We start from the raw sequence: 22,367 nt of genomic DNA on the forward strand, positions 1-22,367 counted from the left end.
TAGCGTGCCCCTCAGCTGCCATTCAGCGAAACATCTTTCGCTGAATTGCGGGTGAGTTCTAAACTGCCGGCATGACTTTGAAAGGGCTGGATTGCCTTCCGCGCGGGCCGAAGTGGAAGGCAAGCGGCAAGCCAGCCCTTCAAACTCATGCTGGCACTTTAGAGTGCCCCTCAGCTGCCATTCAGCGAAACATCTTTCGCTGAATTGCGGGCGAGTTCTAAACTGCCGGCATGACTTTGAAAGGGCTGGATTGCCTTCCGCGCGGGCCGAAGTGGAAGGCAAGTGGCAAGCCAGCCCTTCAAACTCATGCTGGCACTTTAGCGTGCCCCTCAGCTGCCATTCAGCGAAACATCTTTCGCTGAATTGCGGGCGAGTTCTAAACTGCCGGCATGACTTTGAAAGGGCTGGATTGCCTTCCGCGCGGGCCGAAGTGGAAGGCAAGCGGCAAGCCAGCCCTTCAAACTCATGCTGGCACTTTAGCATGCCCCTCAGCCGCCATTCAGCGAAACATCCCTATCACGAACGGACGCCGCCCGCAGATAACTTTCCATAACTTTCCGGGCGGCGGGACCCCCGCACGACGTTCTGTGCTGGCGGCAGCCGCTGCGCCCATGCTCTCGGAGGCGGCGATCCCATTCACGAAGAGGCAGCTCCTCGTGGGCGCAGCGCCTGCCGCCCGCACAGAGTGAATTTAATTGGGATCGCCTGCGGCCGCGAGGACCCCTGCACAAATGGACTCCTCGCGGCCGCAGGCGATCCCAATTCACTCAGCCGGGGCGGGCAATTTCTGCACGAACGGACTACTCCTCGCGGCCGCAGGAGGACAGGGAGGAGGAGGGGGCAGCCGAGCCGCCCGCACAGAGTGAATTCAATTGGGATCGCCTGCGGCCGCGAGGACTCCTGCACGAACAGAGTATTCCTCGCGGCCGCAGGCGATCCCAATTCACTCAGCCAGGGCGGGCAATTTCTGCACGAATTGCCCGCCCTGGCTGAGTGAATTGGGATCGCCTGCGGCCACGAGGAATACTCCGTTCGTGCAGAAATTGCCCGCCCCGGCTGAGTGAATTCAATTGGGATCGCCTGCGGCCGCGAGGACTCCTCACGGCCGCAGGCGATCCCAATTCACTCAGCCGGGGCGGGCAATCAATTTCTGCACGAACGGACTACTCCTCGCGGCCGCAGGAGGACAGGGAGGAGGAGGGGGCAGCCGCCCGCACGCGGTTCAGGGGCTTCTGCCGGGCGGCAGGAGCCCCTGAACCGGCCGCGGGCGGCTGCAGCTGCCCCCACCCTCTCCTCCTGCCGCGGCGAGCGGAAAATTCGATTAGAATTAGATTACTCACCAGTTAGCGCAGCTGCAACCTCTTTCGTCTTTTGTAGAAAGGAAATGGAAACTCGCGCAAGCGTGCTGAAAATTTCCCATCCCAGCCAGCTCACTGATTGGCTGGAGTCCAGGCCAATCCAATCAGTGAGCGGGAGGCTGGGCTGGCTTAAATTTGTAGGTAGTAGGTAAAAGGCTAAAAGCACGCTTTTTTTGGCGCTCGCAGCTCCCGCCCATCAGCTGCTAGCTTGCTGGGCTGGCTCATCTGGTAGGATAGAGAACAGAACGATGAGCCAGCCCAGCAAGCTAGCAGCTGATGGGCGGGAGCTGCGAGCGCCAAAAAAAGCGTGCCTTTTAAAAAGGCGGGCGGGACGCGGGAAAGTGCGTTGGAAAGCGGGTGTGTCCCGCCAAAAGCGGGACGTCTGGTCACCTTAGACTAAGCGTTTTGTGGTTGTTTTATATTCTCTGGCACTCGACATTTCCTATCTGTGTGGACCAAAGCAAAGTTAACAAACAGAGCAAAGGCCAAGGAGAATGTTTCAAGATAATGTTCTTATTTGCCTGGGCGACAACTGAACAAGGCTAGCCATTTAATTGCTCTTTTTTTCCTTTTTATTATGTGCTTTGAGTATCCATTCTTCTTTTGTGCTGTTTAGTTTTTGTTCTGTTGCAGTGTTCTAGCTTTTGGGTGTGCCATTTTGAGTTGGAAAGACGTATTTTGAGTTTCCCTTCAAATCAAAAAGCAGAAAATCTACCCCTTCCCAGAGGTGGGTTTCACATAGTTTTACCACCGATTTGTTGAAAATGTGAGCGTCTTCAGCACATGCGCCCGTCCTTCAACGCATCCGCTTAGCTCGCACGTGCAGCTTGCATGCATGTATGCGGCTTAGAAAAGGTGGCTAAATAGGATGGCATAGTGCCAGGGCAAGTGGGCAGGCCACCTGCAGGTTGCCACTACTGGTTTGCCCTAGTGGTAGGATTCAAATAAATTAACAACCAAACCAGAGTGGCTTGCCGCCGATGTGACCAGATGGGAGTGGCTTGCCGCCCATGTGACCGGATATGAAGATGCCAACGACACTTGTCAGAACCACCTTAAATTACCTCACACACAGCACTGGCATGCATAAGAATATGATGTAAACTTGTTTTTTAAAAGGCATCTTTGGTTTGCGTTAAAACAACTTCAACACACGCAATGTTCTGATTGCACCACAAACGCAGTAGTCATCCTTACCTTTCACAGAGGCACTGAGTTTTATAAATAGGAGCATGATAGTGTAGAATAATCATATCCAAGGACCAGTGGTGGGTTTCAAAAAAATTTGGAACTTCTTCTGTAGGTGTGGCCTGCTTTCCCGGTCCACTGGTGGAACCTCTTCTAACCGGTTCGGTAGATTTGATGAACCGGTTCTACCGAATAGGTGCAAACTCATAGGAACCCACCTCTGGGTACAACCCAGCGGTGGGATTCAAAAAATTTAACAACTTGTTTTCTGCCCTAATGATTTCTTCCAACAACCAGTTCACCAAACTGCTCAGAAAGTTAACAACCGGTTCTCCAAAAGTGGTGCAAACTGGCTGAATCCCACCCCTGATACAACCATGTACCTTTCTGAAACTAATTTAAAACAATTGCTTGTCTTGGGAACCCATGGCAGCTGTTGAGGGCATCCATGTAATCTGAGAAGATGCAGCTGCTTTAAAGAGTTGTAGGCAGGTGCTAAGATTTTGACCCCCACCTCCGTTGCAATTCTTTTTCCAAATTATTTCAAAAATGCCATGCAGCTCTATAATAGCTACTATGTATCATGAGCTTTCACATGCCTCCCTGCAGTAGGAAGCATTGAACTGTAAAAAAACCAGGCTTTGCTGTACTATTACATGTATAATCATGTTTCCCAGTTAAAAATGTTTTATCAAATACCGTTTTAATCTTTTGTACATTACAAAAGATGTAATGGTTTCCTTTGGGGACAAACCAGATTGCTGAAAAGCACCATCACTGAATATCTATACATATGAAATAAATCACTCTTCTGTTTTTCTACCTAGAATGCCCAAAGCAAATATCAAGATTCTTAGCATTACACGATTTATTTCCCTTTACATTAAAAAAAAAAAAAACCAAACAGGAAAATCCATATTAAATGTAATAACAGACACTGAGAGAACTATTCATTTTCTTTTAAATCATTTCCTTTCCATTTTCCCTCTGTTAATAAACTCATTTATATTCCAGAACCTGCACAACACTCCTTTCATAATAGTGATCAGTGGACATATGGTCTAGCATACATATTTTTTTTCCTTTGCCATCCAACTCCTTAGTGATTCTCAGTTTATTGTTCATGTGTTTGGGTATTTTGGAAACAGGAGGCAGAAGCAGCTAATCCACAAATTTCCAAGCTGTGCACTATTATCTATTGATGCAATACCACCGTGGTGGGTTTCAAAAAATTTTGGAATCTCTTCTGTAGGTGCGGCCTGCTTTCCGGGTCCACTGGTGGAATATCTTCTAATTGGTTCGGTAGATTTGACGAACCGGTTCTACCGAACCGGTGCGAACCGGTAGGAACCCACCTCTGCAATACCACGAGGTATTCACAAGAGAGAGAATCAAAGAATAAGCTGGTATCGAAATGATCCTGTTGGCAATGTGTGTGCCCTGTACAGCTTGCCATCAAAGTAAGATTATCTCATGGGTCATATGACTATCCACTGAGTCAATAATTCCACTAAGAACAGAAGGGTAGTAGTAAAGCATGCTAGGGTCTGTAGGAAGTTATCACCCAGCCCTCTCCCAGAAAAATGAAATATCCTAGGAAATATTGAAAAGGCAGAATATTTCTCTGGATGTGAAAAGGAAGAAACATGTTTTAAAAGGCGGAATAGCTGCTTGCAGCTTCCTGCCCATCCCCCTTTGTCAATGAGCCATTAAAGCCTGAGCCAGTCCACTTTACATAATAAAGAGTTCTCCCGTTCAGCCCCAGAGTGATGGGATTAAGGCATGATAATATTGGCCCTTTTACTCAACTCGCCACATGGCAAGAGCCAAGGTGGCGCAGTGGTTAAATGCAGCACTGCAGGCTACTGCTAGATCAGCAGGTCAGCGGTTCAAATCTCACCGGCTCAGGGTTGACTCAGCCTTCCATCCTTCCGAGGTGGGTAAAATGAGGACCCAGATTGTTGGGGGCAATATGCTGACTCTCTGTAAACCGCTTAGAGAGGCCTGAAAGGCCTATGAAGCGGTATATAAGTCTACTGCTATTGCTATTGCTATTGCTATCTGAGAACTCAACCAAACCTGGATTCAAAATGCAGCCTAGAGAGTTGCCCCTGCATGGCCCTATGGGAGTCTGACAACCAATCAGAATACAAGCTCAAGATCAAAGGCCAGAGGGGGCATAAAACCAGGGACTCAGCTTCTCTTCCTCCCTTGCCTTCCCTTCTCTTGTCTTCTCCACCAACATTGAAGCATGTGATCACCTTTTCTGTTCAGGGCTCAAGCCATGTGGCCCCGTCCACCATTAAAACCATCTTTCCAAGCAGCCTCCATGTCTCCAGTGTCTTTTTTCCACACTTGGAGCCGAACCCAGAAGGACATTTCTTCCAACTCTATAGTAGAGTGTGGGCACACTCACTGCTCATGTCTCTTACATGCAGCATGTGAACTCGCATAGACCAGACTGAAGATGAGCCGAGAAGTATAGAATCCAGTCCGTGACATTGTAAAAACTGAATATCACTCCATACCTAGTAATTTATATGCAGGAGGGTGGGGGGAAAGACATGAGGAAATAACAGAATTCATGGCCACGTCAAATGAGCTGAAATGCCACCTACAATCACTCTTTGTATATTTAGAAGTTTAAAATGCCAACCAAAGAATCACCAGATGTATGAGAATACAATCCCTAGTAGTTCCAGAAAACCGAGCAGTAGCTGTGCAAGATGGGAAATGAAGTTCAAAACACCTGGAAGCCACTAAGTTGCTATCTATGAGAAACAGAACAAATGGAGTGGTCTTACATCTGATCTGGAAAAGCTAATCAGGATGGGATTGCATTTACGCTTCTCTGACTTCCCATATTTGTAAAACTAGAAAGGAAATCCCAGAAGTGCAAAACTAAACTGTTTTTTAAACACTAGAAGGCAACGACAATTATGTCATCATGGCTACTCACAAATTGCCAAACTTGAAAAGAGATTTTACCTTTATTACTAGCAACATGGAAAGGCAATACAAATATCATCTGCAATGAAAATAAATTAATGGTGTGCAAAAATTCAGGATACTCAAATCTACTGAATTCCTGCAAAGATAGTGTAGGAAGTTATCACCCAGCCCTCTCCCGGAAAAATGAAATATCCTAGGAAATATTGAAAAGGCGGAATATTTCTCTGGATGTGAAAAGGAAGAAACATGTATTAAAAGACAGAATAGCTGCCTGCAGCTTCCTGCCCATCCCCACTTTGTCAATGGGCCATTAAGAAGGCCAAGCTAGTCCACTTTACATAATAAAGGCTTCTCCACTTCAGCTCCAGGGCGTTGGGATTAAAGCATGATAATATTGGCCCCAACTGACCACATGGCATCTGAGAACTCAACCAAACCTGGATTCAAAACACAGCCTAGAGAGTTGCGCCTTCTTTCCAAGCAGACTCCATGTCTCCAGTGTCTTTTTCCCCACTTGGAGCCGAACCCAGAAGGACATTTCTTTCATCAATAGTTCACCATCTCTTAAGGGGGAAAAAGACCGTGCTAAAGAGCCTATAATTTTATTCCTTTGGTGGTCAGGCCAACGTCCCAAAAAAACAGAATGTGAAAATAGCCTCCCTTACTTGTAATGTATACCAATATACTGGATAATTTTCTTTAAAACTATCATAATAACGAAGTGGGACATAAATTCAGTTTTTGAAGGCCTTGCTTTATTTGTCTTAATTAAATAATTAACAGACTTTATAATGTGCATAAGGGCAGAGTGGATCCTGGTGAAGAGTTAATATAAAACACTTCTGCTTCTCATGAGTTGGTTTTTAAAGTTTTCAGATTCAGTTCATGGTCAGTTCAATAGAACTTACAGAAACACTGTTGAATTGAATCAGGTTTTATGTATGTATGTATGTATGTATGTATGTATGTATGTATGTATGTAAGTATGTATTTAGTTTCACAACCCCTGGTATGCCCCAATTATGGAAGGAAGCTAATTGCATCCATTCTCTGTCAATCGGCTCGTCACAAGAGTCCATCATGACAGAAACCCAATATTTTTATTGTTGCCTTTGTTACACATTTTGTGTTGTATTTGTGCTGATAAATAAATAAAGGGGGACTAGTATAGATTTATTTCAAGCTATTTAGCTCTCATCAGCTAGCCATACCCTTACTGGGATTCGAACCATATATATGTGTGTGTATATATATATATATATACACACACACACACACACACACACACACACACACACACACACACACATACACATATATATGTTACATTGTCAAAATAGTTTTATGGTGCAATATTTTCAGTGTATCAAATGATGGAGATGCTGAGGGAGACTGAAAATGTATTTTTTAAAGAAATTGAAGGGGGGAAACAAGCCCAGCTCATTTTTTTTTTGTTTACGTAAGATTGTTACATGCCAGACATTTTTTTAAAACGTGTATTGCAGTTTACAGAGAAAACTAGAACTCTTACTAACAAGTCTTTTTTTTTTCAGTCTTAAAAAGATTTAACCAGGTTGTTAGTGATAGAAATAGGAAGGGAGTTCCACTTAAAGGAACAGAGCAATGGAAAATTTTCTTCCAGTGGTACAGGATGTAGAATTTCTTGTCCAAGGAAAAAAGAAAAAAAACATTTGTTACTTGCTTGGATAAGATTATCTTAACAAACACCCGGGACAATGTTAAGAGAGCAGTGTAAGATTTCCAAGTTATTTTTTTTCCCTGGTATTAGGGAGAAAAAAAAAGAAAAAAAAGGAAGAAACAAAATGGCCTTATTATAGTGACCCACTCACTATAGAGAGGTTATTTGGAGGGTGCATAGGCTTTGTTATGTTATGGTTTTCATGTCGTACTGCTCAGTAACCAGGCTCTGTTAAAATTAAGCTACAGCCAGTGGTGGGTTTCAAAAAATTTTGAAACCTCTTCTGTAGGTGTGGCCTGCTTTCCGGGTCCACTGGTGGAACCTCTTCTAACCGGTTCGGTAGATTTGATGAACCGGTTCTACCGAACTGGTGCGAACCGGTAGGAACCCACCTCTGGCTACAGCATATGTAAGAGAAAAATGATAATTAGTGGGGATAAGGAAAAGACATGAGGTAATAGATCTTCCTCCTCTAAGAATAATGTTTGGGCCAGAGGACAGCAAGCTGCAGCTCTGGAGCCACATGTGGCTCTTTCATCCCTCTGCTGCAGCTCCCTGTCACCAATCAGTTCCACAATTGACAGGGCATTCAGTTAGGACAGGTAGAGGAAAAAGGACGTCGCGCTAGTTGGAGACTCTATGGTGGTGGTGGAATATGACTGGTATGCCCCGGTACGGGCTACTGGTGCCTGCTGGGAGAACCAGGTACCGTTCCGGTACGGTGCTCTGGAGGCCCGCCTGCCTGCGCTCTTTACCTGTATTTGAGCTGTTCGGGGCTTCCGTGCACACGCACACATTATACAGCACCTGCACGATGCTCCGCCGAGCAGCTGGAGCATTGCGGAGATGTTGCAGAGCATCACAGGTGGTGTGCATGCACACGCTGCACGCATGTGCGCACATTCATGTGGTGGACACCCAGCCCCGTTGCACCATACCGGTTGCAATGGGATCCGGAACCCACCACTGTGGGGGTCCCAGACTTCCGGTTGACTTCAGAATTGGACGGGAGGCTTCCGGTTAGGACCTTTCTGCCTCTTTGAGTGTTTAAGGTTGCCGACCCCTGGTTTGGGCAAATAAGACTGGAGCTAATTGATAAGGGAAAAAAGGAGGGGAAAGCAGCAGGATTTAGTGCCATTTGTTGGGTTTTGAAAGCAAAATTTTGACTTACCCAAATGGATCTGTGGTGTAATAAGATGACAGAATTGGGGTTAAAATGCAGCATTTGAACTACTGAGTTTCTAGATCTACGCTTATGTCATCTTTTGTTGTATGTTTTGTTTGAAGTGTGCCTCCCTTGAGTACCCCTGGAGGTACAAAACATTTTTGGCACTCCCAATGTTAATCTAATTCAGGAGTACATAATCCATTCTTACATAACCGATACTACAAACTGAAAATTTTGAAAGAGAATGAAGAAAATTAATGTATATAACACCTGGAAAATAATTGTATAGCATTGACATTTTATTAAGTTGATTCTTGAGCAGATCAGCTGAAGATGTGAATTTAATTTAATGAAATTGTTTTTGCCTTGGCACTTTCGGGGTTGGGCAGGCCACTCAAGGGCCAAGCATGGGGAAAATGTCCATTCCTAGTCTAAACCAGTTTTTGGAAAATATAAAAATCACTTATTAATTCATTAGATGGTTTCCTGAGCAAATCAAGTATTACTTTTTCTAAGAGAAATAGATTCTAATACTGTGCCTGTGGGTTGAGCATGTAACCATGCTAGCTTGCTTGTTTCTTAATGGCACAATAGTTTATTTTTAACTTTCCAATCTGATGCGAAAGCCTTTGGCAAAGGAAGATTATTGTTTTCACCCCATTAGAAGCCTGATTGCCATTTCCTGCTATGAAAAGTGCACAAGCAGGCCAGTTTGTCCTGTATGTGTGTGCTGTGTGTCCATGTGTGCATTTGTCTGGTGGGTCTCTTTTCTTGGCATTGCCATTTCTGTTGGCAATTCTCCCAGAAAATAAGATCGCTCCTCATCCGGTAATTAACACAATGCAACATTCTGACCAGGCTGGCATGATGTTATTTCCTTTCTTTCTACCATAATAAACCATCATGGGAATTCAAACAGCCTAATACATACCCACACACAAATATGTAGAAAGACTGGTTATAATCCCTGCAAGCATTCAGAATCAAATGAATAAGGAATTAACACAAATCTGTAAGTCTGGTGTCATCCAGATGTTTTAGAGATGACTTCCAAGAATTCCCAACCAGCATAGCCAGGAACACATTGGCTAGAGGCTTCTCGCAGCTGTTGCCTCAATAGAGTTGGAAGGCACCATCCTGAGACAAGCTAATTTAAAATGTCTCGATGACCAGGGCGTGCATGCAGTTTCTGGACCCCAATATTCCTACGAGCCTGATGATCCTGCAAACATTAACCTTGGAGCATAAATATCTGCCAGAAGTTAATAAGCATATTCAGCTGAGCCTACCTGTTTACATGCCCTCCCTCTGCTCTGAAACCAGGCCTCCCTTGCCTTTTAATTGATTTTGATATTTTGGTATCCGCATAAGGAACGTCATAGCAGATAAAAATAATAATCCGTAGAACTCAAAGGAAAAGCAATATTAAAAACCTAGAATAACATACAAGCAGTTCGAAATAGCTAGCATTACTTTATTTTTCCTGGGCCAGGCTAAATACACAGTGAGAAAGAGGTGGAATGCATGAGGCAATAGCTATATTATCTCTCTGTATCAACATAGCCTAGGATGAAGAATGCCTTGACTTGTAATTAAGAGACATCTGAAAAGCCACACGTTGCCCAGCCATGATTTATGTTTATTTTCCTCTGCTTCTCATTTTAACTTTTACTCATTGATTTTCATTCTCCAGCCTGAAGTCTCTTGATAAACCTCCACCAGTACAGATAATAACCATGGCGGCTCTCGGTCTAAAGCAGGCTAACTAAGTGTCCAGAACTGGCCCGTAAAGGATTCCTATTGACTTTAGCTTCTCTCGGCTGAATTCTGGACACAGTAACAGCAGGATAATGTTGGTTAATTGAAGGAAGTTTCAGTGCGGAGATCCAGTTCTTATTTCAATAAATTATAGCATTTCAAATAAGCTTAGTGGAACAGCTGCTGATCCCTCTCTATGTGAAGTTATTGTGTAAGGCTACAGAAAACATTCATAAGAAAACTCTTCTGAGATTATTATTATTATTATACAATTGTATCACAGCGGCCAGTTGTTTCGCCGGATTTGGCATTGGTTACTAGTCAGGCCCCACCCAGGGGCCTAGGACGTCGTAACGTATTTTCGTAATATGCGTGCAGATCCAAGCAGTGCGGCTTTTTGCATTTGACCGATGGTGATTTTGTCAATTTTTAACTGTTTTAAATGTAATTCCAGTGCTTTTGGAATAGCACCCAGTGTGCCGATTACCACTGGAATTACCACTGATGGTTTGTGCCATAATAGTTGAATTTTGACTTTTAAATCCTGGTATTTCGCGATTTTTTCATGTTCCTTCTCATCGACCCTGCTATCACCTGGTATATGATGATGATGATGATGATGATGATGATGATGATGATGATGATGATGATGGCTGGTCCCACCAGTTCTTGCTTGCAGGCAAATGGTGTTTCTTGCAGCTATTCCAATGTGCCATTGTTGCTATTTTGTCATGCCTTGATAGTCAGTCTAGTGCGGTCATCTTGCATCAGCTAACTAGGTAACCCTCTTTTTCCAGCTTCTTGCAGATACGGCATTTGCCGTCTGTTGCTGTCTTCTCAATTGTGTCTTTGTATGCATTTGTTTTTAAGGCTTAGTCTTGTGCAGCCACAATTAGCCCTTCTCTTTTTTTCAAATTCCCTGCCCTTAGCCATTGCCAAGTCTTGCTGTTATCTGCTTTGCCTACTCTTTTTTTGTATATTAGCCATGTAATACTTCTCTTTGCCATGACTGTCTTCTATTCTTCATTTGGTCTTTCTTATAGGAGAGTCTGGTCTCTTTGGTATTCAGAAGACTTTCACAGTGCACTCTCTTCAGTGCGTCTTCTTCACCGTCCTTCAGATATTTCACTTCATATATTTCTTGAGATAGTTCTCATGAGTTTATGATTGGGCACACAATCAGCCAGCTAGTAAGACTAGATTTGTCATTGTTGTCCACTTATTGAGTCCTTCCCAAGGACCTGGGATAGGCAGATGTTATGTCAGATATTTTGGAACTGCACCCAAGGCACTTATTATTATTGTTACTACCGTAGGAAGTTATCACCCAGCCCTCTCCCAGAAAAATGAAATATCCTAGGAAATATTGAAAAGGCAGAATATTTCTCTGGATGTGAAAAGAAAGAAACATGTTTTAAAAGACAGAATAGCTGCCTGCAGCTTCCTGCCCATCTCCACTTTGTCAATGGGCCATTAAATCCTGAGCTAGTCCACTTAACATAATAAAGAGTTCTCCCCTTCAGCCCCAGAGTGATGGGATTAAGGCGTGATAATATTGGCCCTTTTACTCAACTCGCCACATGGCATCTGAGAACTCAACCAAACCTGCATTCAAAACGCAGCCTAGAGAGTTGCCCCTGCATGGCCCCATGGGAGCCTGACAACCAATCAGAATACATTTCTTACACAGGAACAGGAAACAGAGAGGTGGGACTGAACAGGTTATAAAAATCCTAGCAAGCCCTTCTCTTCTTCTCCACCAACATTGAAGCGTGTGATCACCTTTTCTGTTCAGGGCTCAAGCCATGTGGTCTTGTCCAACAATAAACCATCTTTCCAAGCAGCCTCCATGTCTCCAGTGCCTTTCTCCCCACTTGGAGCCGAACCCAGAAGGACATTTCTTTCATCATTACTATATTTGCTTTCTTTTGCCACAATTGTTCTACTTCTATTTTTCAGATCTTTGTATTTCTATTGTTTATTTCTACCACTTTATCTCCCACAATGCTTTGAATTAAGTCTAATTTAGACTTCCATTCTCCATAGAACAGATATGACTCTCTCCTATACGTTTTGTTAATTACTTCCAAGGTGCTTGAGGCACTGTAGCACATCTCTCCCTCACTTTTATCCCCGTTAGCAGTTAATCATCACAACAGTGAATTAATTCAAGAAATGGTGACCTGTACAAAGTTACTAAATGAGATTTTGAATCCAGGTCTCTCCTTTCCTCATCTGAAACCATGATTACCCAGTGGACCAAGAGTAGCAATACATATACAACATACTCCCAAAGTCTTCACTACAACTCCCATTAGCCCTTATTACCAAGCATACTTATGTGACTTGAGGAATTTCTACACCAAACCATCTGGAACATCGCAAATGACCTCCCTTTATACTAGAATATTGTCACCAGAATGACCCCCTTTGAGCAAATGTAAACAAGAATTTTGCCCGGGTGGTTTTCAGTCTTATTTTTAGCAAAAGAACCTAGCCATTAAATTGCTTTTGGGAATCCACTTTCCTGTTGCTAAATTCAAACTGTAAACTTCTTTAACAACTTGTGCGGGCAACCTTGCTCCTAAAAGGGATAGATCTTCTAAGGAGATGTAGCAAAGCTGTTGAAAGCAGATGGATATTTCTTTTAAAAGAGAGAGAGAGAGAGAGAGAGAGGGAAAGAGTGCAATTTTAGAAAGCAACGCCACTTTGGAAAACAAAATACCCAGAAAAGTATTTAATTTGAAATAGACTTATATATTGGGTTAAATAAAAGATTTATACATATTTATACACCGGGTTAAGGGACACAGTGGCTCAGTGGCTAAGACACTGAGCTTGTCGACCAGAAAGGTCAGCAGTTCGGCTGTTTGAATCCCTAGTGCCGCGTAACGGAGTGAGCCCCCGTTACTTGCCCCAGCTTCCGGCAACCTAGCAGTTCAAAAGCATGTAAAAATGCAAGTAGAAAAATAAGAAACCACCTTTGGTGGGAAGGTAACAGCGTTTCGTGCACCTTCAGCGTTTACTCATGCTGGCCACATGACCACGGAGAGGCCTCTGGATAGCGCTGGCTCTTCGGCTTTGAAACGGAGATGAGCACCGTCCCCTAGAGTTGGGAACTGTTAGATATTCCCCCCCCAATCCCCGACAGAGGTTTCCACCAAGGTCCTCTGTTCTGGCGGGAACAGAGGTAGAATCCCATTGGTCAAAGGGTCTGACAGATCCCTTTAAAAGGGGCTGCTGTCCGACCCTTCCTCAGCCAGATGTTTATCTGACTTGTAATAAAGAGCTGTTGTTACAGAAGCCTTTGTGTGCCTTCCTTTACCCGATCTAACAGAAACAACGAGCACATATGTGTGAGAGGAACCTTTACCTTTATACACCAGGTTAACTGAAATGAAGTTAAACATAATGCATAATGCTAAACTCCACTGCCAAGCCACAGTGATGTGGCCAAGGAATGTTGTTCTTTCTGAAAACATAAAAATGACAGCAGTGACATTTGAGAACGATGTATCCTCCCTACCATTGAACAATGATATATTTTAGAAAAATAATTTCAGAAATGCGAGGCATCTGTCAAATGATATATTTATTCAGTGGTGTCTTACATAAAGATCTAACCTCCAACCCTTCACGGGAATAGCAATAGCAGCAATAGCAGTAGACTTATATACCGCTTCATAGGCCTTTCAGGCCTCTCTAAGCGGTTTACAGAGAGTCAGCATATTGCCCCCAACAATCTGGGTCCTCATTTTACCCACCTCGGAAGGATGGAAGGCTGAGTCAACCCTGAGCCGGTGAGATTTGAACCGCTGAACTGCTGATCTAGCAGTAGCCTGCAGTGCTGCATTTAACCACTGCGCCACCTTGGAATGCCATTGCATGAAAAATTGTCTGACCAATTTCGTATGAGCCATCGTTCTGGCGTTCCTTCCATCCGCTCTTGCTGAAAATACAGAGAAAATGTAGCAGAACAATATGCCTTCAGAGGAGGCTGTCAGTTGTTTTTTTTTTAATGAGTCACTGTTTTCAGTTTTCTTTATGCCTTCTAAACAGAAACAAGGCAGGGAACGTCTCTCCCCATGTCTTAATCCAGGGAATATAACATAGTGAAATATGCCTCCGGTTTAAAATCCAGATCAGGGTGTGTTCTACAGCCATTGCAATTTGGCGAAGCACCATTTTAGAACATGTTAAAAGCTACGGTTGAAGCAGTAGCAGCTGATGCATTTCCTCAACTGTACCTTTATTTAAGATTGCCTTTTTGGAACAAAATCCTGAGAACAAGAGAGTATTTATATTCGCTACTAGTTGTTGTTTTCATCATGCAAGGCTCATGTGATAGCTTTAAATGCAAAGCATAAATCATTCAATTCTTCCCAATCCCCAGTCAGTTCTTAATATAGTTATTTCAATATCTTCTGTGGTTAAGCACTGGCAAACTGCTACATACAACTGCTTTACAATCTGCGGAATGAAATATATGGAGCAAAGGGGAGGGTCTCCAGAAGCAAATCTTCATTAGGCCAGATGAATTGTCTCCAAGCCTCGTATTGTTACATCTGCATCCATCACATCCAGAACCAATGTTTGACTACAACTGGTTCAGTGGTGGGATTCAAATAATTTAACAACCGGTTCTCTGCCCTAATGACCATCTGGGTAGGTGGGGCTCAGTGGTCATGTGACTGCGTGGCCTTGGCCAACTCAACATCACTCAGGTCGATGGGCGCTTCGCCTTAGTTGTGACAATGTAATAAGGGTTAACCGGAGAGGCAGTTTCTGTAAGCAGGGCAATAAGAAGTAGGCTAGAAACAACACTAGAATGTTTCCTTCCTGCCTTCCTTACAGGATTAGCCCTGGAAAGTGGGGAAAAAACAAAAGGAGATTTCTTCCAAAAATTGGTTCTCTGAACTACTTAGAAAGTTACCAACCGGTTCTCCCGAATAGGTGCGAACTGGTTGAATCCCACCACTGAACTGGTTGTTGCAAAAGTGCGTTAAAATTTAAGAACAGATTGTTTACTTTTGAGATGGCATCAGTCATCTCAAAAAAGAACCATAAAGGGATCTACTTTAATTGTAATTGCTAGATTTATCATTCCTTCTCTGAGGAATCTACCGATTATGGTTTTTGTACAGCTTTAGAGCTGTCAAGATATGCTTTTTTGGTTCTGGCACGATCACAGACAAAACAAGCTTAAAATTACACAGAATGATACCTGCCCTATCCAGTTCTCACTAAGACTTAATCTGTGGGAAAAAGTATATTGACTGAAGGAAAAATACCGGTAGTGCTTGACTTGTGATCATAATGGAACCTGTCCACTATGGCCGTAAGTCATGATAAAGCAGGTCACCCACATGACCAACGTGATTTTATGACCCTTTTTGTGATGGTTGTTAAGCAAAAGTAGCAATGGTTACAGCCAGGGATGATATTCACTTACTTTCCTTACTGGTTTGTAAATGTGCATTCGCATGCACCCCATCCATGCATGCTCTGTGCATGCGCTTTGATTGTGCGCATGGCTTGTATGCATGAGCCTGGCTTGAAAAGGTGCCTAACAGGACCATGTAGAGCCGGGGCAGATGGGCAGGCCCACCCACAATTTCCACTACCAGTTCAGGCAAACCAGTCCAAACCGGCTGAATACGCCTCTGGTTGCAGCAGACCTCCACATTTATGACCTAATTTTTTTAAAATAAGTGGTCATAATACCCTGTTTCCCCCAAAAATAAGACCGAAATAGGTTCTAGCATGATTTTTCAGGATGCTCATAACATAAGGCCTACCCCCCTCCAAATAAGCCCCAATTAATGTTGTCAACCAGATGGATGTATTTAGTGCTGCATTTCCCCGAAAATAAGACCTAACCAAAAAATAAACTCTAATGCATCTTTTTAGAGCAAAAATTAATATAAGACCCAGTCTTATTTTCGGGAAAACACTGTGCATAGGAAAAATGATTTCCCCCTTTGCTCAACCTAGCTTTAAATACTGTGGTTCTAATGCAATAAGTAGTGCATGGAGATACACAAGTATGATACAATTACAAATAACAAAAAAAACAACCACAAAGGGGAAAAAAATCTCACCAAAACAGGGGCAAAATGGGAAATCCTAGCCTAGACATATATTAGACATAACTTCATTCATCCTGAAATGTGTTTGTCCACTGTGGGCTTTGGCCACCAAGTGTGGCCCCTCAGCATCTAATATCTACCCCAATCTGTTGGATGTGGAATTTTTATTGTCCTTTGTTAATAATCCTCCAATCAGTAAAATGCTGATGCCTCTTCTACATCTTATTATCTATTCTAAGGTTAGTTCTGACACATTTTTGACAATGGGCCAGCAAAGATTGAATCTTAAACTCAGAGCAGTTTGCTACAAGGTTCAAAAGAGAGAATAAGATAGCAATAGCAATAGCAGTTAGACTTATATACCACTTCATAGGGCTTTCAGCCCTCTCTAAGCGGTTTACAGAGTCAGCTCATTGCCCCCAACAACAATTCGGGTCCTCATTTTACCCACCTCGGAAGGATGGAAGGCTGAGTCAACCCTGAGCCGGTGAGATATGAACAGCCGAACTGCAGAACTGCAGTCAGCTGAAGTAGCCTGCAGTGCTGCATTTAACCACTGCGCCACCTTCACCTCGTGAAGAAAAACACACATCTTAATGCTGTGTACTTAAAAGCCTCAAGCATGGTGTCATTACTGTACCAAACAATATGCAAGAGATAGATAAATGGGAACGATGATAACAATCTTACTAAATGTTTAAAACTCTAAACTCTACATTTATAATTATCAGAGACAAAGGAAAGGATAGAAAGGACATCAAGCAGGTGAGCCAACCCTGAATTGCTATATAATCAACAATGGAGTCTCATAAATGGAAAGTTGACACAAATAAATAATCTTCTTGCTAAACTTTAACAGGTCAGTCCACATTCTTTTGTGGGTGGCTGTTGCAAAAATTGAACCTTTATCTTAGATGTATTCAGAGAAAGTTTAGGGAAGACAAAACAGGAAGATCCAAATGCTTTAAAAAGATTTGAAAGATAAAATGTCAGCTGTTCAGTCCAGCACACTGTTCCCTAAGCCACAAGTTTAGGTATCAAGTTACAGAACAGAAAAAAATGTGGGCCAGTTATTGAAAAGTTCTTTGTAAGATATTACAAAAGAACTTTAACTTAAGGTCATTGCGTGATCTTTCTTCTTTGGAGAGAAAAAAATCATTTCAGAGAAATAACATTCAGTTGGTTCTCTATACCTTATTTAGAGAAAAAACAAAGTTGTAAATTGATTTCATTTTTGTGTCAGCTTTTTAAAATTAAATCTGTCAAATTTCAAATTTACTCTAGAAAAATACTGAGTTTTGTAGACAGTCACGTTCTTTTGCATTAGAGTATATATCAATGATTGGGCGAGCAACAGGGTGATAAAAATTAGAATTGCATATTTTTAGTATTAGAAATGATACTATACATTTGGAAGGATACTACCCCTACCAATGACCTGAAGAATTTCTCTGTTTTATTACATATCGTAAGTCTCAATTGAACAATTAGAGACTTTGATATGGATATAGTACTTTATACATTTTTTCTTTATTAATTGCAAACTTGTTTTTTAATGTTAAATAAACTTTTATTAGTTATTAATATATTGTAAACAAATGTATAGAAAGATTAGTTTAGATAAGTATATGCAAGTCGATTTTTATTTATGTTCCATGTAAAATAATAAATAATGCCCTTTTTCCAAAGGATGAGTCACAAAAATAAATTTAAATATCCACACACATCTATATGGAAATGATTTCCAGTGTTTCCAGAAGACATTTTCTTGCAGATGCTTCCCCTGTTAGATGCCAACTTTTTTTATACACGTAAGAAAGGGTTTTCTGCAGAACTGCTCCCTAGCAATGGAATGCATTTCCTGAATGGATACATTTTGTCCCACTGTAACAGGATTTAGACAATCTCTAAAGACCTCTTTCTCTTCCATAAATTCTATTTATTAGGTGGCTTTCGCATTTAATTTATGATTATTTAAAATAAGTTTGTTCAGGTGTATGCGTGTATTGTATGTATGTACGTGTGTGTATGTGTTTATGTGTATATGTGTGTGTGTGTATGTATATGTGTGTGTGTATGTATGTATGTGTGTGTATATATATATATATATATATATGTATATATATATGTATGTATATGTATATGTATATGTATATGTATATGTATATGTATATGTATATGTATATATATTCGCTTTATATAAGTTTTTCCTTTAATGTTGTTAGCTGCCCAGAATGCTCAGCAGAGCAGTAAAGCAGGGAATAAATTAAATAAATAAAGTAACATCTATAATAGATTAAAATTATCCTAGCATAAGAACCAAATTAAGCACAACTGTAAAAAGACAGCAGTGCTAGAAGGAACTTACCTTTGAAGCTGATTGAAATAATTAAAAAGATTATTTCAATTAAAGATTTTTAATTATTTCAAAAGATTGAAATAATTAAAAAGATCATATGACATTAAGTTGATCTACTCAGAATTCTGGGAAAGAAATGCTCAAGGAGGAAAGGGCATATTTTCTCCATATGCTTATATCTTACACTATAACATTTTATTAGGTGATCCTGATTTCTAAATACAACATTTTCAAGGGAATCCTTTAAACTAGGATTTGGAAGTTCTGCTTAACAACTATAGCTGACAACAGAGAAAACTTTCCCAAATCAGAAAATGTTTCCCTTTTCATTTCTCCTTACAATTAAAAACATTCAAATATAAGATCCATATGCTAGATTCACTTTTACACTTAAGAGAAGTAATTGACCAGTTCCCACACCCTTGCATACTTGAGCAATTCATAAGGTAACTTTACCTAATACTGAAGCTATGAAACAATGCCTGATATCATGTAACATCTTAAATAATTCACATTCCACTTTTGTCAGAGATTTGTAATAAAAGGTTCACAAAGCAACCCCCTGCTTCGCAAGCATTGTGTGTGTATTTTTAGAATGCTTGCCCTTTTAACAAGAAAAGGAAAGAACTTGCTCTGGTTCTCAAACAGTTTTAAGCCACTTTCAACGTTGCCGTAAAGTTCACTTTTGTTTTGATAAATTAAACATCCAATTCTAACTTTGGAGGGGGGGGGAGAAACAACCTCTGTGTCAATTGTCCTGTTAGCGAACCTAAAACAAGGAAACACTTTCAGGAGAATTGAATTCCCAAAAGTAAAACTTTATTGGATACTTCAGTACCATATTGGTACTGAAGAAACAAAATCGCCTTTGGTTTTCCCGTGCAAATGCTTAATATCTTCTGCCTTGTATATGGTTCCATATCATAATACATTGCACCAACAACATTTTCTATTTTTTGTTCCCTTTTTAAAACCTCACGTTCAGGCAGGGTTACCCAGGAATTTACAGAAAATTAAAATCTCCTAAGTCATCAATATCACCCAAGATCATTGGTTGCTTACTCTTCATATATGCTGTGAAGTTCGTTAGAGAAATGCTTTTATGGTGGGCTGGCTGGAAATACTAAGTACTGGGACGGGCTGGCTTATAGATCTCAGAAGTTAGACGAACGCCCCAGTTTTCCATACTTGAACTTGTAGCACCACAGGACTGGAATTCTAGGAAACGATCACCCTTGAAAGCTGCCAAGTTCAGGGAGAGAGGCAGAGGTGGGTTCCTACCAGTTCGCACCTATTCGGTAGAACCGGTTTGTCAAATCCACCGAACCGGTTAGAAGAGGTTCCACCAGTGGACCCGGAAAGCAGGCCACACCTACAGAAGAGGTTCCAATTTTTTTTTAAACCTACCACTGGTCCTTGGATATGATTGTTCTACATTATCATGCTCATATTTATAAAACTCAGTGCCGCTGTGAAAGGTAAGAATGATTACTGCGTTTGTGGTGCAATCAGAACATTGTGTGTTGAAGTTGTTTTAACGCAAACCAAAGATGCCTTTTAAAAAACAAGTTTACATCATATTCTTATGCATGCCAGTGCTGCGTGTGAGGTAATTTAAGGTGGTTCTGACAAGTGTCATTGGCATCTTCATATCCGGTCACATGGGTGGCAAGCCACTCCCACAAAGGAGGCCACACCCACAGAGTAGGTTCGAACAATTTTTGAAACCCACCTCTGGAGAGAGGACATAAAACCACATTTGGCTGCCACTTATGACCTTTCTTATCAGAAGATGGCTATGGCAACAGCTCTGAGGGCTCCGCTTATAGGCACACAAAATATTGCCCCAATCCAGACCAAGAATAGTACCCGATGAGTGGTGGGATTCAAATAATTTACCAACCAGTTCTCTGCCCTAATGACCATCTGGGTAGGCGGGGCTCGGTGGTCATGTGATCATGTGGGCGTGGCCAAGTCAATGTCATCAGGCCGATGGGCACTTCGCCTTAGTTGTTACAATGGTAATAAGGGTTAACTGGAGAAGCAGTTTCTGTAAGCAGGGCAATAAAAGATTAGGCTAGAAACAACACCAGAATGTTTCCTTCCTGCCTTCCTTACAGGATTAGCCCTGTAAAGTGGGAAAAAACAAAAGGAGATTTCTTCCAACAACCAGTTCTCCGAACTGCTTAGAAAGTTACCAACCGGTTCTCCCGAATAGGTGCGAACCGGCTGAATCCCACCACTGTACCCGATCCACACTGGCCATGCTTGGGGTGCTCTTTGCACCATTTGAATAGTAGAAAGAGCAATTAGTGGAGTTCTCCTTGCCTTTCACCAACTATGATAAGTGCTGCCCTGCCTTAGTGTTGTTAGATTGACGCAACCTATCCATGCAGGTTCCTACAACTTATAGACTTGTCTGACCTTGACTATGTACTGTATCTGCCCTGTGGCCACACTCTGGACTTTGATTTCAGTTTAACCTGCTCTTCCAGTCGTGCGCGCGCAAAATGAGCCCACCTCTCCTACCTGTTGGTAGGAAAATCATTAGCTGGGAGGAGGATTGGAGGGGGGCTAATAGCAGCCATTCTCCCAAATGTCACCAGCCTGCTTAGCAGATTTATAAAAGAAATAGTTTGCCAAATGGCCCTTCCAAAATACTCAAAATTGGTATATAGTTTGAGAAAATCACTTTCATTCTTTTGTACTCTCCTTGGATATTTAAACTTGGCTTCCAGGCAAGGAAGATGGCAGGTTTTTTTTTTGGGGGGGGGGTGTTCTTTTTCATTCTCATAGGAACTGCCAATGAGATAGTTAGACCAAGCACTTGTGGCGGTATATAAATTTAATTAAATTTAGACAGTCCTTTCTCCTATTGTGAGAACAGAAGGTCTAACTCTCTCTCTGGGTACACAGGTAGTCCTCAGCTTACGACCACAGCTGAACCCAAAATTCATGCTGCTAAGTGAGAAACTTGTTGCAAGAAATTACAGGAGAACAGATAAAATACAAACCTGAAATCTTTCTACTGGGAATAATCAAAGGGAAATATACAAAGAAAATTAAGTACATATTAACACATCTGCTAACTACAGCTACAGAATAGCATTTGCCCAATGCTGGAAACAAAATTATACCCCCTCGGACGAATTAGTGATAAAAAAACCTTTGGATTGTGCAGAGATGGACAAATTAACACTGAAATTAAAAGATAAAGAAGAGTCGGAATATTATGAAATTTGGAACAATTGGTACAAATGGCTGCAAAACAAGAATAAAATTAATTAAGCCAAAAAACTATATATAAATATATATAGAACTGTCTATAAAGGTGTGTAAATATAGAAGCGAAATATTATATACATGTACAGGTATGATGACAATGTTGATGTAATAACTGTAAGGTATTTTAGAAGGGGAAAAAATAATAATAAAATCTGCTAAAAAAAAAGAGAGAGAAACTTGTTACACGAATTTTGCCCCGTTTTACAACTTTTCTTACCACAGTTAAGTGAATCCCCGCAGTTGTTAAATTAGTAACACGGTTGTTAAATGAGTCTGATTTCCCCATTGACTTTTCTTGACCGAAGGGTGCAAAAGGTGATCGCATGACACTGCAGTCGTCACTTGAGTCAGTTGTCAAGCATCCAAATGTAAATCACGAGTGTGGGGATGCTGCAAAAGAAATGGTCATAAGCAACTTCTTTTCAGTGCCGTTGTAACTTCAAACTGCCCCTAAACAAACTGTTGTAAGTCAAGGACTGCCTGTGTGTCCTGAGACCATTATAGATGGTAT

At 41.7% G+C, this 22,367-nt stretch overlaps 1 protein-coding gene across 1 annotated transcript in view; it reads left to right on the forward strand.

The window, feature by feature from the left end:
* The window catches only part of PALMD (palmdelphin), a 103,868-nt gene that overhangs the window by 36,171 nt on the left and 45,330 nt on the right, over positions 1-22,367 (forward strand). The window lies entirely within an intron of this gene.

Source organism: Thamnophis elegans, chromosome 5, assembly GCF_009769535.1.
Source record: "Thamnophis elegans isolate rThaEle1 chromosome 5, rThaEle1.pri, whole genome shotgun sequence".
NCBI classification, from domain to species: domain Eukaryota; kingdom Metazoa; phylum Chordata; class Lepidosauria; order Squamata; family Colubridae; genus Thamnophis; species Thamnophis elegans.